The sequence below is a fragment of the Lontra canadensis genome, unplaced genomic scaffold (assembly GCF_010015895.1).
Source record: "Lontra canadensis isolate GAN:19392208 unplaced genomic scaffold, GSC_riverotter_1.0 scaffold5, whole genome shotgun sequence".
NCBI classification, from domain to species: Eukaryota; Metazoa; Chordata; class Mammalia; order Carnivora; family Mustelidae; genus Lontra; species Lontra canadensis.
Window position 1 is genome coordinate 10,145,687 of NW_022630999.1, and position 17,483 is coordinate 10,163,169.

General features: G+C 35.5%; 1 protein-coding gene and 1 non-coding gene across 2 annotated transcripts in view; both read right to left on the reverse strand.

Annotated features, from left to right (window-relative positions):
* Positions 1 to 17,483, reverse strand: part of HCN1 (hyperpolarization activated cyclic nucleotide gated potassium channel 1) — a 393,328-nt gene that overhangs the window by 132,555 nt on the left and 243,290 nt on the right. The window lies entirely within an intron of this gene.
* Positions 7,074 to 7,179, reverse strand: LOC116864460. The gene has a single exon (XR_004382018.1). It is a non-coding gene; the product is annotated as a U6 spliceosomal RNA (small nuclear RNA).

The following is a 17,483-nucleotide window of genomic DNA, read 5'->3' on the forward strand; positions in this document are numbered from 1 at the left end:
CACGAGGGTCTAAATTTATTAATAGTGTGTGTACCTGTGTGTGTTTTCATTTAACAACTTGTTTATAGTACTTTCTGTTGCTGGGGACAATTTTAATCTCTTTACAAACATACACATCATGAAGAAGTTTATTAAAATCTGATGTTCAGAGATCAGCATAACTATAGAGAATTTTAAGCCATGCAGAAAAGAAATGTGTAAGCTGGCAAGAAACTTAGTAATTGGTTATTGATGTTGAGGTTAAACTAGTTTTTCCATTATTCCAAAAATGAAACTCTCATCTATAACAGATTCTGAAATCCCACCCTAGCAATGGTAGAATTTGCCCTCCTTAACATTTAATGTATTTATGTAGTAGCATGATGGTATGATAAATTTCTCTGTGTTTTCTTTTTCTACCTTGATTTGCTACTGGACTAGGGCTCAGCCACCAGAGTTAAGAAGGGAGAGTGAAATAAAATAAGAGATTTGACCCATGAAACAATTTTTTTTCCCTATGGTAGACTGACATAGCTATAGACTCATGAAAAGTTGGAATTGCAGGAGATCTGGGCAAAACTTTAGGCTATCCTTCTTATGAGCAAATGGAGTTTAAGAATATCCTTAATTTTATGATTAAAATAACCAACTAGCTAAATACACACATAAATAAGTATATTCATACTATTCAACTCTATTTTAATCTAATATGCAAGGAACAATACATATCAAAGTCAGAAAATATTGTTACTTGCCCATGGTCTCATCCAGTTTGCCTAAGGATTGAAAAACAAACAAACAAAAAACGCTCATGTCTTTACATGCCTGCAAGTATTGCTTCCATTAGCTTGGCATCGTCACTACAATAATCAAAACACCACTACCAACAAAAACATGTTTATATAGATCTCTTACAATAAGTATCTAATTTGACCTGATGATGATCACAGCAACATTATAACAGCTAGAACAGCCTTTATTATCTTCATTTTACTGAGGAGGATAAAGTTCAGAGTTTCATTAACTTGCCTATGGCCTCATGATAAGATGTAGTATCTTCCCATTGGGTTTCTGACCTGCCAACTACAGACACAGTACAGCTGTAATTTAAGCAGTAATTGCTTAATAATTGCTATCCTGTACTCTGCTTACATATGGGTATTTAAGAGGGAAAAAAATCAACCATGGCTTGGGATTAAACCATCGCCATTTTGAAAGTGATATTACAAGTCTCATTACTATTACGTTCTTTCTGGGCAAAATGATGAGGGCATCCACTGTGATCTGTATTACCCGAAATTAACATAGAGTTACCTATTTCAGAAAAATGCATGCTTATTAGGTCAGCGGCTAATTAATTGTATAGAAAACTATTTCCCTACGCCAAAGTTATTTCTATCATAAATTTAAAAGATAAATGATACCGGTTAAAATTATCCTGTTACTTTAGAAAGATGTTTTCTTTTTTTTAAGCCAAAGAAATTTATTCTCTCATTGTTCTGTAACCTAAAACTTTGGTAGTAAAGTCAGCTGGATTTCCTTTGACTCTTCCAACTTCCGGTGGAGGCTGTAATTATTGGCATTCCTGGGCTTGTGGCCACATCAATCTCTGCTGCTGTTGTCACAGGATGTTTTCCTCTTCTTGTAAGGACAACAGTCATGCAGGATTAAGGCCCATTCTAATGACCTCATCATAACTTGATGACATCTATTTGATCCTATTCACAAATAAGGTCACATTGGCAGCCACTTGGGCATTATAACTTCAACAAATCTTTTTTGGGGGCACATTTCAACCCACAAAAATAGCTTTGCTCCAGATTAGAAGAGATGAGTCTGAGTGTGGGAAGCATAAGTTTATGTAACAGTTGCAGAACATAGAACCTACAGCTTCAACCACAGTCCCACTTGTGTGTGTCTGTAGTAGAGGCAGCTTGGACTTCAAAAGAAAGAAAGAAGGAAGGAAAGGAAGAAAAGAAAGAAAGAAAGAAAGAAAGAAAGAAAGAAAGAGAAAGAAAGAAGAAAAATGCTATTAAATTAATCTTTTATTTATTTATTTATTTGAGAATGAGCAACAGCATGAGTCGGGTGAAGGGTAGAGGGCAAAGCAGACTCCCTGCTGAGCAGGGAGCCCAATATGGGGCTCGATCCCAGGAGTCCAGGATCATGACCTGAGCAGAAGGCAGACACTTTGACTGAGCCACCCAGGTGCCCCAAATTCAAGTTCTTATTTACAGCAAAAGAGTAACTATACAAATCAGCAACAGCACATGTTACTTAATTCTAAAGGCATGACCTTAAATTGCAGACAAACAAATAAAGCCTTAAATTATAAGCAATGCTAGAACTTGGTATATTGATTATGCAATCTAACAGGATAAGCCTAGGAAATCCTCCACTGTGTAAAAAGCAGTAAGACTGAGCACTTGCAGTTATTTTTAGAAGCCTAATTCCAACTTAAAGCTCTTATCCTATGATGTGTACTCTGTATTCTTGGTATGTGAGGCTTCCGTGTCAGAGTTACTGCTCTGAGAGAATATTCTGCTTTGACTCCTTAAGTCCACATAAGCCTTAGACAAATGTAGGTTTTATAAGGTGTGGACTCCCTGACCTCATATACAACTTCACAGAAAATTCAAATACCAAATAGTACTTAACAGAGGCAAAAAGCAACTTCTTGATCAATAGAATCAAACCAAATACACTTTTTACTGGTATTTAGAAAGCTTAAATCCCTGCAGTTTCAGTTGTCTCTGATAAATCAATTCTCCATTTACATTACATTTGAGTGTCAGCGTGTGTGTGTGTGTGTGTGTGTGTGTGTATGTGAAATGAGAGAGAGGGAGAGAGAGAAAAGAAATTGATTGATTGATTTTTGAGTCTCAGACTATCTTGTTGCAGCCATAGCTCTGAATTCAGATATAAACTGACTCGGAAATCTATAAGCAAACAAACTATAAAACAGAAAGAAAAAAAATTGAAACAATCTGTTAGTTTCTCTCTCTTTTTTTCTCTTCCTCTAGCTTTTGATTCTACCAGCTTATTAGTAGACTAGGAAAATGGTGATTCAGACAAAATTCCCATTTCTGATGAGCTCATTTTAATTCTTTAAAGTCAGAATAAAAATATATGGACAATTATTCCATATTTAACCATGATATTACTATCCAAAGAACATATTAATGTGAAGCAGGTTCTCTGTGAACTCCAGAGGACTCCATTTGAAATAATGCTAATGAACATATGCTAGCTATTCTCTTAAAGCATCGAGAGGAAAACTAGGGTTAGTTTACTTTTAGAAAAGCAATTTTTAGTCTGTTAATGCATGATAAAAAATATGACCATAAAAAGGCAAATGTTACCCGAACTGGAGTATTCCTGAATACTTTGGTAGAATTCTTATTTCCAGTTATAATATTACCTAATGCCAACACTTCCTATACCTCTGACCATTTTGTTTGTGAGGCATAATAATTAGAAATTCCTGCAAAGAGCATACTGTTTAGTACAATTCCTGTAGAAAACTGACCTATAATACCTTACTTAGGCAAAATGCTGAAGTTTCCACAAACTGATAGACTATAAAGAACATCTCCAGACACATTATATAGATGTCTTCCTTAACTTCCTCTGATGTGGAAGGAAACAGCTCTGGCTTACTGGCAATGCAAGAGAATGTCTTAATGATTAACAGCATGCATTTCTCAGTCAGTAGGGACTGCTCAGAGAGAAGAGGTAAACATTCAAAGCTTAATGATTTCTCTTGTGCATCGCTTCCATGACTCATGCCAGATTTTCCCCAGCTAGTTCTAAAATGATTAATCTGCTCCGATGAGTCAACAGTCTTTCATCTTCACCTTTCCTTAGGCCCTGGTAACAAAGGTTAACAAAATCATCTATTGTATTTGCCTGGGTGGGCATATGTGTATTTCTACCCCAGGCTTGCCTAAAGAAGGTGTAGCAAAACAGCCACCCTCATGTACAATCCGCATGCTGTCCTTGGTAGCACTGCGATAGCAGGTTCTCTGGACAGTGGAGATGGAACTTTGATCACACTGTCGATGAGGTCTGGGAGAAGAGTACCTAGTCTTCCAATCAGAATTAAGAAAAAGCATGGCGTACTCAAAAATCGCTCCCATATCTTCTTCTAAGAGGCTAGAAATACCTTGAGTCTTTCTGTTTTAGGTTAGGAAGTCAATGCCACAGTTTCTGGAAGGTTTTGACTTAAATGCCTGCATGTTACTTCTAAGTAATTATTCAAATATCCTCTTGCCATGCCTACAGGTTCCTTGCTGGCCCCAAAGGTTTCAGGATTGACTCCCAAGACACTAAAATTGTATGAGCATAGATAAGCACAGTGTGAACAAAGCATGAAGAGCATCCCAAGACAAAATTATTTAGGGAAGGATAAAGCTTGAATACCATAAAATTAAAGGCAAATATGAGAGAAAGGATCTTTCAAATGAAAGAAGATAGGATGGGAGTAAATGTGAATCAGGTATACATAAGATAGGGTACAGGCAGATTACCTTTGCTTTGATATGTCCGTGGGTTAGCTTTGGATGAGGAATAGCGAGGGCTACAAGAAACTTCAAATAGAAAATGAATAACACACAAGAGACTACATCCTAGAGCATTTATCATTTATGATGAAGGTAGAAGCCAAGCAAGGGAGTAGTGGGAGTATTAAAATAAGTCAGGAAGAAAAAAAAATAAGGAAGGAATAAGGTATTTCTATAAATTTACTTGATATCAACACTCTTGAAATATAGGGCAGCTTTACAAGAAAAGGTAAAATATATTGACATTCTTTGGAAGCCAATAGGTGCCATTAAAATATAAATGACAGTATGACAGTATTACTGTTCTTATTATTAGTCAGTGCTACACATTGATAATGGCATGGTTGTCTGAGAATCCTAATTATACTTGCCAATTTGAAGATATTCATATTTGATTCTTGTTATGTATTTTCTCCAAAGTTTGGAAGCTACAGCATGTAGGAGCAAATTTCATAAGCAAAATGGGTGGGTGTTTTTGACAAAATTTAAGTAGACAAATTTCGGAGGTAGAAAAAAAAGGGAGAAGACCATTTAGTATTTACAATGGTAATATAATGAAAGGAGTAAGAAGGGGCAGGAAAATTGGGTTAAAGTAGTGATCTGGACGGCATTACCCATATTGGAATAAAACAGAATTTTATAACACACTAAGACATTTTAAAAGACAAATTAGATAGTGAACTAAGGCATTTTCAAAGGCAATAATCTACCCTTTGGAATAAGTCATAATAAAACAGATTTGTGGAAAGGTCTCCCTTTCAGGAAGTTAAATGACCAAAAATATCCCTATGAACATAGAATACAAGGGATTAAAGCTAAACCGAAAAGGATTAAAGTATCTCAAAGCCTAGCGTGTTGTCTTCAAAATTTAAGAGAATAACTGAGCCTTGTAGTATACTCTGACTGTTAATAAAATGTACCATTTGAAAAGTAAAGAAGTTCAAGAAAACAAACCTTCATAACCAAACGACCATTGCTATCCCATCAAGATAAAAATCTGAAGGCATCACACCGGTTCTGAGGCAGCATTTACTAGACTGAGATAGAACTTCTTTATATATTCGTATTCATTATTGAGTGAGCTGTGACCGGTCAGTCACACTCCAAGCAAGAACTTAGTTATTTGTTAATCTGGTCTCCCTCTTCTATGTTGCTCCTTCACATAAAACAAGCAACAAACCCAAAACAAATCTAGTTTACTTTCAGTGAGGTGAACAGAGTTGAGTATGACTCATCAAAATAAAACAGACCACTCTCTTGACCTCTAATCCTGTCTACCAAGATGTTCTCTACTTGGCTTTAAACAGATGTGACAAACTGTGTCAATGCTAAATTCATCTAACCTGAATTTACCATCAATAAGTTCTATTGTCCCTGAACCAGCCTGTAATTTCAGTTGGTATCACTTAACTGATCCCCTGTCATACTTCCCCCATTGCACACTAACCCAAAGCATCCAGGCATTAGAGCATCTAAGCAGTATCTGCTTCCATGTTACCCCCTAAATAGTTCTCAGGCTAAGAGTCTTAAAGTGCCTGTTTGTTTATCACAAAACAACCAACAAATGCACACAAATAACAACCACTGAAAAGAATCCTTCTACTGTCTCCCCCTTTATATTGTATCTGTGCCCAGTACTTCCCTTGAGGAGTTACAGGTGTGTTAAAAAGGACACCACAGACACAAAATGTGTCATTTAGGCCCAGTCCTCAAATCTAGGCTCAATATCCAGTTTACTTGCAGTTTGAATCGCCTCCAGAAATCCAGTCTTCATCAGTCAAGAATATTCTGATGGGTTTCAATGAGTCTGGCAGGGGATCTCTCCAACACTCAAAGGCAGAGGAAGTAATCTGCATGATAAGATCCCCTCCACTTCCCCTCAGGGAAAGCAACCTTGTAGGTAACAATCCTTTTCTTTTGCTAATCACTTTCTTGCCCCACCCACTTTCCAGAAAAATCTTCCATTTTGTGCAACTCCTCAGAGATTCCCTCTACTTGTAGGTGGGATGCTGCCGATTTGTGAATCATTTAATAAAGCCAGTTAGATCTTTAAATTCACTTATTTGAATTTTGTGTTTTAACACGTATCACTTGGCTTGAGGCCTTGCTTTTTACTTAACACTCCTGTGATCAAAAATATGTTATAACTCAATAATATCATACTGTTAGATCCTATCTTCTTATAAGCAGTGGTTAATATTAAACTGACCCTTCGGTTCTTTCACCATCCTTGGACTTTGATTCTGCTCTTTTATTTCTAAAGCTGTATAGGGTTTATTTTCATTATTGCCCTTTTGAATAGAAAAATATAGCTCCTTTTTCTGCCAGTTTTATAGAGATATAATTGACATATAACATTGTATTAAGATGAAAACACAATGATTTGATATATATAATATATAAATATACATAAAATTTATATATATATGTTTGATATATATATAAATAAAATACATATATATATTTTGCAATATTGCAAAAATGATCACCACAAAAAGTATAGTTAACATCTACCAGTCCACATGGTTACAAAAATATAAGGAATACTTCTCACATTTGCACTGTTATCCTTGTTCAGGGATCATGCTAATCTCTGTATAGTTCCAATTTTACTACGTGTTTCTTCCAAAGTGAGCACCTGAGCTCGTTTTCTTTATCCCAATGAAAAACACTGGACCTTTCTGGCATTTTCCTTGTTGGGTTGTTACAAATTATAACACAAATTACAATTTACCTCCTCTACTTGAATTCCTTTCTAGTCTTTTCTTTGGAACAGCCAGCAACAAGTCCAACCTAGCCTCCTCCACACTTCGTTTCTTCATAGCCTGAAGAGTAAGTCAAACTTACCAAGGAAATCACAACAAGCTGGTCACCATGGAGCTCCTCCCTGGCCTTTCAGCAACACTCTTCAACTCTCCTAACTCCTATACAAAAACCCAGACTGTTCTTGCCACCGCCAATTACTTCCAGTTCCCCAAACAAGACAATTCACTCTCCTACATGCCTAGATGGGCAGCTTTTCTCTTACTTAATATGCATTCTGACCTCCTTCCTCTCTGCCTGGCCATTTCAGCTAGACTTTCAAGATGGAAATCAGTTTGTAACATTCTCAAATATCCACCTTTATCCCTCCAAGTTCGCCCTCCCAGCTAGGTCCAGCTTCTCCTCTATGTAACCCCGGGTTTATGCTTCCATTTATCATATGATTGCACTGTACCATCTGCTTATTTGTTTGTCTTCAGCAGTATAACCAAAGCTCCCTAAAAGCAGGGACCATATCCTAACCATCTTTGTATCACAAACATCCAGTAGCGACTGATACTAATGGAATCTAGGAAAAATATTTAACCGAGAATAACAATATCCGAGAATTAGTCTGTTCGCTAATGTTACTATAGGTACGTTGAATTTTGTTGGAAGTAGAAAAGACAGTACCTTCCCTTGAACTACAAAGGAAACCAGAATCTCTCATTAAGGTTCAGGGTATTTCCACTGTGAAATATGAACTTTAATTTTAATAAAATGGAACAGATGTCCTTAGCAATTTGATCAACTAGTCTCTCATTGATATCTGTATAACAGATGGTATAAATAACTCATCATGTATTTAAATGGTGATTTTAAAACTGAAATAATATAAAACATTTCAAATTTATTAGGTATGCTTTCCTTCATGAGTGCCTTTTCGGGGGATTAGTATCCTTGCTAATTTTCAGACATGCTTTCGTATAGTTTCCTCCTCACTTGTCTCCTGGGAGGAAGGCAAATGTCCTCTCACAATGATACACTTTCGCTTTTCTGGACTCAAAGTGCTCAGAGTTAAATTTGAAACGCCACTCTAATAACGCAAATATCATCATTTACATATTTTCGTCAGGAACCAAAGATGGAACACATACCCAATATACATCAACTGACAACAACCTAACAGAAGTTGCGTTGGTTCCCTTAAATGAGGATGACAAATCTAACATTGACATTGGAAGTAACAAATGTGGTCCGTGATCACATGTGGAAATGTGACTAGCCTAGTGAAAATAGTTCTTAAGAGTTCCTATGAGGTGAGCCTGCATGGCCCATTTATAAATGTGTAGTAGTATTTATATGGTGTTCTTATGTAGCTTCCCATGATTTTTGGGTATATGAAAACAAAACAAAAAACACGCTTTTTGCTTCTGAAATATAATCAATTGAATATGATTATTTTCAATATATTCCAATGTTCTCTTTAGGATAGAGAATAAAAGTGGTAAAGGCTTCTCTGTATTTGAATAAGTCATGAATCCTTGGTGAGCAGGGGACCCTGAGTCATCCTTTTCCTTCCTATTCCTCACCACTCCCAGCTCATTAAAAAAGATAACGACAATGCATAACCTTGTGTTGCCAAATTTTAGAATTTCCTGGGCTTCCCAGAATTATTCCCCATGTAGGGACCAAATGACAGAGAACACATTTAAATATAATAAAGTTTGCTTTTGCTTTGCCAGAATCCTGAACTAGTTAAAACTACGTAGGACTCAAAACTCAGTAGGTAATGAGAACATCCAAATGTAGTTTTCACTTAGTGCAATGTCAGGCATTAAATATTAGCGAATTGACTATTTTTGATGGATGGCCTGAGGTATTAAGTGGCTACTCATAATTGAGTAGTAAACAAATTGCCATTAATAATTAACTTTTCTGACTATCTTAATGTAAACGTTTCTGCAATATATTATTATCTGGAAAAATCACACAGCAATTATCAGAGGACCCATTTCTTAAATGAGTATTTAGTACTAAGTTAGGTTAAGGAGAGAATCTATAGTTTAGTGTTTCCTAGGTTCTGTAGTATTTGACTTTTAAACTGCTGTTTCGTCATGGCATAGCTATTGCAGAGAAAGTGATCGTGTTATATCCAATTTCATTGCTAAAATAAATACAAGATCACTGCCTCCAGCAGGTAACTGGAAGAAATACAGTGTAATCTTCTTAATCGTGACACCCAAAACAAAACTAAGAATTTTTCTCAAAGCCCTTTTTATGTACTCAAAATGTAAATAAATACATGAAGCAATAGCTTACCCATAGTCAGCTATGATCAATTTAATATGGTCAAGAAGACAAAAGCAGTTTCCTTAAATAAGAGCTACCCAGGGTCTCATTAGTGCAGAGAGAAAAAAAAATCAAGGTCATGCTAAAGGTGTATGACTTCATGGTGAAAAATTTCAACCCTACCAACACCTCCCAGAAAAGAAACCAAAAGCAAGAGCAACAAAAACTGTCAGGCAGACTTCAAAATCTCGTTTAGACCACTGGACAAATATTAAGGAAAAAAGTAGAAATTCTAAATATGCTGAGGTACATATTTTTACAAAGTCAAGTTGACAAGGTTGGAGACAGGCATGGAATGTCTCTTATTAGAATGACACATAGAATTATCACCACACAAGTTTACATATGGGAAAGTGGGTACCCCAAAATTCTAAAGAGGCAGTTTCATGTGAATTACATCTTGCGGGGGGGAGGTTTGAGAATTGATTTTATGAATAAAGAAACCACATTTTTTAATTGTCTTTGAATCCTGTCTTACCATATTTAGAATGATCAAAGAAAAAGTGACTATAATACACTCTGCTAAAATTTAAGCAACATAAGGTGAGAAAACATATTCATTAAATGATATTTATTCAAAATATATGCAAACATAAAGATTAAACATGTTTAACCCATTGCATGGGTTTCTACCTATTTTAATATATCATTACATTTATATTATATAATATTTATGCATATATAAAATGAGGGCAATCACCTATCACAGAGCTTGCCTGAGCTAAAAAATAATGATGATAGCATTAATGGACTTCTAATCTATTTAATATTGTTTTGCAAGCAGCTTTAAAAGACCAAGCAATCTGATCTTTTCTAAATGGCATTATAGTAGGAAAAAGGTCATATGTTTAGGCTGGCAAGCCCATGAGGAAAATAATAGTAAGCTTCCAGTTAGACTCTGATGCTGATAAATCAATGCAGCTGGGTCCTGAGATTAACACAGAAGTGGGAATAGAAAGCAAACACAATTGTAAAAATGGAAGCAAATACTATGCTTATGGACAATAGCCATCTGGGAATTGCTTCCTTGAGGAGGAGTTATAGATAAAGGCAGTTTGCCTGTAGTAAGTTCTAATACCTGTCTGTAAAAGTACTTTATTATGATTTGGAGATTTATACTTAATTCTCTATGCCATTGATATAATCCAACCCAGGAGAATTACCAAAGCACAAATTGCTCATTTGCATTGGCATGACTAATCTTCACTACAGAATATTAGGAAGTAAACAGTGGTGTCTTTATGTTCCTTTTGCATATAAATCCCTTTGCATCAGGAAACATTAATGATGGAATTTATGTTTTTGCCAGGTATCTTTTTCAACACTTAAAGGAATTAAGGATGAATATCAAACTATGTCAGACTGGGCTTGCTTAATATCAAATATTATGTGCCTTGTTTGGGGGAGCTGATAGTGTGGCATACTGTGACACTATAAAGCTTCCTTTGTTGAACAACCTTAAAGGACTCTAACCTATTATTTCATATCCTGAAAGAACCAGGGTATAGGTATTAGGATGAGAGAGTCTCATGGAAACACTGGAACAGTTTCCCATGGGGATGTTTACCCACTACTTACAAGTACCTAAGGAGAGGTACTTCGGATGCAAGAAATCAGTATCTTAGAGGCTAATACCTTCAAAGGGTGGGGAATGAAAGAGGAAGAAGTGAACATCAGCTGGGAACTAGGATACTGGAGCAATCAAGAGCCAGAAGTCCCCAAAGATATGTGAGTAAGTGAGCAAGTGTTTCTACTGGAGACGTCTCTTCAGAATAAGCTATCATACTGGAAATCTTCCCCTCCATGTCTGTCCTTCACCCCTCTCTACCCTGCTCTTTATCCAGGAAACTGACCCTTGTAGAATATAGTTAATAGGATCCCTTGCTTCTGACTTCCAGTTGGATTCAATCATCTGACACAGATGCAAGGGAAGAAGGAGAATGTAGTCAGTATTTGAGCTTCCACTTTGAAGAGAGTGAGTTGGCTATGTTTTTTTGTTAAAAGTAACTACTCTTATCAATGCAGCCCTGTCTATATGACCCCCTTTTCTGACTTTCAGTGTTGGTAACTGTTCTGTGATAACTATACCTAGGCACCCTGCTATCCCTTGTGGTCACCCATATCCCATCCACAACCTGGTAAACAATCCTCTTTTGATTTCTTTTAAATTATTAAAATTTATTCAAGTATAATTAACCAACAGTGTAATGTTAGTTTCAGGCGTACAATATAATGATTCAACAACTCTATATATTATTCAGTTCTCATCATGATAAGTGTACTCTTTATCTCCTTCACCTAATTCACCCATCCCCCCATTCACCTTCCCTCTTGGAGCTACCAGTTTGTTTTCTATATTTAAGAGTCTATTCTTTGTCTTTTTCCTTTGTTTTTTTCCTTAAATTCTGCATACGAGTGAAATCGTTGTCTTTCTCTGACTTATTTCACTTAGCATTATATCCTCTAGATCTATCCATGTTGTTGCAATGGCAAAATTTCATCCTTTTTGTAGCTGAGAAATATTACACTATATATTTTTTTATCCATTTATCTAAGGATGAACATTTTGGTTGCTTCCATATATTGGCTATTGTAAATAATGCTGCAATAAACATAGGGATGCACATATTTTTTTGAAGTATTGTTTTCATTTTCTTTGGGTAAACAGTAGTGGAATTATTTGATCAAATGGTAATTCTATTTTTAATTTTTTGAGGAATCTCCATACTGTTTTACACAATGGCTGTACTAGCTTGGATTCTACTAAACATTTGAAGAAGAATAAATACCAATTCTTCTCAAACTATTCTAAAAAAGAGAAGAGGAAGGATAAATTATGACACCAGTATTGCCCTGATAGAAAAACCAGATAAAGACACCACAAAAAAAGAGAACTACAGGCCAATATCTCTGATGAACATAGATGCAGAAATCCACAACAAAGTATTAGTAAACTGAATCCAAAAATACATTAAAAAAATCATCCAACATGATCAACAAAGACTTATTCCAGGGATACAAGGGTGATTCGACATTCACAAATCACTTGATGTGATATATCACATTAAAAAGCCAAAGGATAAAAACCATATGAGCATTTCAATAGATGTAGAAAAAGCATTTGACAAAGTACCACATCCATTCATGGTAAAAACTCTCAACAAAGTAGGTTTAGGGGGAACATACCTCAAAATAATAAAGGCCACAAAACACTTAGAGTGAACATACTTAATGGTGAAAAACTGAGAGCTTTCCCTCTAAGATCTGGAACAAGATAAGAATGTCCACTCTCACCACTGTTATTCAAAATAGTACTGGAAGTCCTAGCCACAGCAATTAGGCAAGAAAGAGAAATTAAAAGGCATCCATTGGTAAGGAAGCAGTAAGATCTTCACTATTTGCTGATGACATGATACTATGTATAGAAAACCTTGTAAGACTCCCCCCAAAACTATTAGAACTGATAAATGAATTCAGTAAAGTCACAGAATACAAAATTAATGTACAGAAATCTGTTGCTTTTCTATACACTTATAGTGAAGTAAAAGAAAGAGAAATTAAGAAAATAGTCCCATTTACAATTGTACCAAAAGATAAAATATGTAGGAATAAACTTAACCAAAGAGGTAAAAGACCTATGTTCTGAAAACTATAAAACATTTATGAAAGAAATTGAAGATGATACAAACAAATAGAACGATATTCCATGCTCATGGATTAGGAGAACCAATATTGTTAAAATTTCCCTATTACTCAAAGCAATCTTCAGATTTAATACAATCTCTATCAAAGTAGCAGCAGCATTTTTCACAGAACTAGAAATCTTTCCCTTTTTAAAATCTTCCACTACTTTGTAACTTCAAAGCCATCCATCCCTGTGGCAACCCTACCTGTGTGGTGCTTTAGATAGAAAAGAAACACCTGGAGATACAGAAATAAACTTTCCTGAGAGTCAAGAAATGTAGGCTCAAGAGATCAGTCACTAATAACTTTAAGAACCTAAGAAAGTCATTTACCTTCTCTAGCTATCTTTTCATTTTAAAAAAGAAAATTTGGACTTTTGGATTCTAAGGTTCATTTCTACATCTAAAATTTTATCTTTCCATTATTCTAGACACAGAAGTAATCTGATTATAAGAAAATCAGTGTCTGTTATCTCACACCCTTCTTATATCTTGGGGCACACTGTTGATTGCTTTATCAATATCCATTCCCTTTTCCTTACAGAATCCCCAAAGATTTGGTGTGGCAATATGCTCAGCACAATAAAATAGGTTATTTATACTTTTTAGAAGAATGGGGCAGCCAAATGATTCATTACTGGTCAATGAGGTAAAAGTCAAAATTACTGGGTGGGGTTTCTAGAAACATAAGACAATGTCCCAATTGGGGTTGTCTTCTCTGCCATTTGGCTTTTCTCTTCTCACCTGAAATGTGGACTTGATGGCTGGGGTAGGGAAGCCTTCCCAACAGTACCATCAGCAGTTGCATCCTGTGACAAATGAAGGGTGGGCGTGGATAACATCATGGAACTGGCATCCCAGACCTGAATGGCCTATCTTTCAATTTATCACCTGGTAGACCTAATTTAATGCACTCTTTTGACTTTCTATAAGTTGTCTATGTCTCTTTAACTCATAGCAAAACATTATCGTTAAGTTACACACACATACACTCATGCACACTCCACACTCCTTATAACACTAAGGTCAGAACTCTACCCTGATGTCCCAATAAGCCCTCCTTCCCCTTCCTTGTCTTATATTAATTCCACTCCTCAAAATTTACCAGAACTGTGCTAAAACCACACAGGGTTTTAATTTCTAATTCTGAAAGTCATAAGTAACTTGTTTTAATTCATGAGATTTACTTAATCTACAACTTATCCATTTATAGTTAAATACCCAAGAGAAACTCTTGCACAGGAATGTGTGTAAAGAAAAATGTTCAGGGAAGTCTGGGTGGCTCAGTCAGTCAAGTGGCTGCCTTCGGCTCCGGTCATGATCCCAGTGTCCTGGGATCAAGTCCGACATTGGGCTCCTTGCTCGGCAGGAAGCTTGCTTCTCTCTCTGCCTCTGCCTGCCACTCTGCCTGCCTGTGCGCGCGCTCTCTCTCTCTGAGAAATAAATAAAAATAAAATCTAAAAAAAAAAAAATGTTCACAGCAGCATGGCTTTTAACAGCAAAAAAAACCTGGCAATAGTATATGTACACTCTGGAATATTATACTGCATTGAAAATGAGTGCTTTGCAGCAACATGCAATCACATGGATAAATACATCAACAAAACAGTGAGTAACAGAAGCATATCCTATAAAATAACACACAGCTTATTAACCTTTTCATTAAGTTAAAAACAAAGAAAACCAAACAATGTATTTTGAAAAATGGACTGTTGAGATACACTTTTGTTTTTACAACTGTTTTTTAAACAGGAACTGAAAAATACAGAATTCAATGTTGAGTGTCAATTTTCTAATTTATAGTTATTAAGTAAATATATCCACATATATGTACATGTAGACAGACCAAGTGCCTTCTATGGAAACCAAGTGTCTTCTACAGAAACTAGGAAGTTGACATTCCATTTTGTTGGAGATACCTATGTACACAGCACAACTTAAACATGCTAAAAGCCCAATGTCTAGCTCATAAATATTTTTTAATTTCACTTTTTTAAAAGTAACCAAATCTCTCCAGAAAGCCTTCCAAATTCAGGCAGATTTTTCCTTTCATTCCCCATAATCTATCAGCTTAGAAAAATATGTATCAATAAAGTATGCCACTCCTTTCACAACTCTGCCATTCAAACTCCTTCAGTTATCTTCCAGCGTCTTATGCGTGGCTGGGATGTTAATGGGAGAAACATCAAGCTCACAGAGAGGTCTAAGCACTGATAATTGCATGTGGTCGAATAGTATAAGACATGAAACCCTTCAGTAACAATCTCCTAAATTCAGCTTCTTTCAACCCAGCACTGAAAGATCCTCACAATCAGGTCTCAGTCAACTTTTCTATCTTTCTAACTTTTTCTATCTCAGTCCTTCCCCCAAAACCTCACTACAGCCAAACTCCTACTTCCCCCCCAAAACAACCCATGGACTTCCCTGCATCAGAGTTCCTCCCAAGGAGTAACTGTTCACTATACTCTACATGCATGGGAGGCTCTTCTCCTTTCTACAGATTTAAATTCTATCCATTCTTCAAAATTCAGCTCAATTTTTATCACTTCCTTAGTGATATTTCCTTAGAATTGCTGTAACCATTTTCATTAGTAAAATCACTTGCTATCACATCTGCACCATATTATCTGCTTCCATCTCACTAGCTTACCATCATCATATGCCAGGACTTATCCCAGGGTCTGACCCATGAGAGAGGTTCAGTGAAGAGTTTCTGATTGCCTGGATTCCAAAATGTCTTCAACTACTCTCTTCAACTACTATGTTGGGATTTTCTTTAAAGTGTACAATTTTATTTTTCTGTCATCTTCCCAAGTAAACTTCTTTGACAGAAAGAGCTGTCTATCACATACTTACTTCTCTGACCTTGCCAAGTTCATTGCTCATAAAAAAATACTCCATAAAAATTACTGATTTACTTTAAAAGGATAAGAACATTAAATTTGTGATTAAGAATTACCTCAACATATTACTTGCTTTGCTTTAAAAATACACAAAGAAACCAAGTGCCTTCTATAGAAATTAGGGCCTTGACATTTATCTCTGGGTAAGGTCACCTAAGATTCAAAATCAAAAGCTAGGGGGAAAAACAAACAAACAAACAAACAGTAACAACAAAAGCTCAATACTCTAGGAAACAATCTGAGAGTTACAGAAGAGAGGGGATTAGGGGGATGCAGTAACTGGGTGTCACATGAAACTAATGAATCATTGAACACTGCATGAAAAACTAACGATGTACTATATGCTGGCTAACTAGACATAATAATAATAATAATAATAATAAAAATCTCAACACTTGTCATAAATAAATTTACCAAAATATTCTGAAGTTTTTGAGAAAAATGTTACTTTCACTAGTCGGATGGCATGGAATGCCACTATTAATTTATAATACTATTACATTATTTCCCAAACTGCATTTGAGGATTTGTTTTCGTTAATAAAACTTAACGTATTCTCAGTATACATATTTTCATTTTCTTTATTGTTGTCTATGTTGCAAATTTATGTTAAATATGGACAGACATGTCCTACAGTATTTTAGGTCTTCATTAATAGACACATTTATTTATATTAAAACAATAATTCAATAGAAGAATAATTTCTTCTACTACTGTCTACCCTGAAAAACATTTTCATTGTTTTCATACTATACATATATATATGTGTGTGTGTGTGTGTGTATGATATGCACTTACAGATAAACACATATATGGAGCTTATGTGTTACTCATAAGAAATTATCTGCAACGTCATTAATGATAAAATATGCTTTAAATCAAGGAATCACTTCTTATAATTTCTTTAACAGTATTGGGTGTTTAGTATGTGAACATAATGACATCAGGGAAGATGACATTGATATTTTATTACAATTACCTAGCATATAATGCCCATTGCACAATGAGTAATTAACAGCAGATGAGTGGTGGTTTGGGATTTTCTTGCCAAAACTTTAAACGTGTCCCTTGTCGCAGGGAACAGTATGAAGTCATTACCATAAATTCAGCTGCAGTGGTGTATGTTCACAATTTACAGCTTGTGTCATCTTATCTTATTCTTTCACAATAAAGTACTTACTTATATAATTTATATTCACATAATACTAATTAGCTCCATCTGTGTGGCATTTTATTTAATACTAAGAAACAACTATGGGATC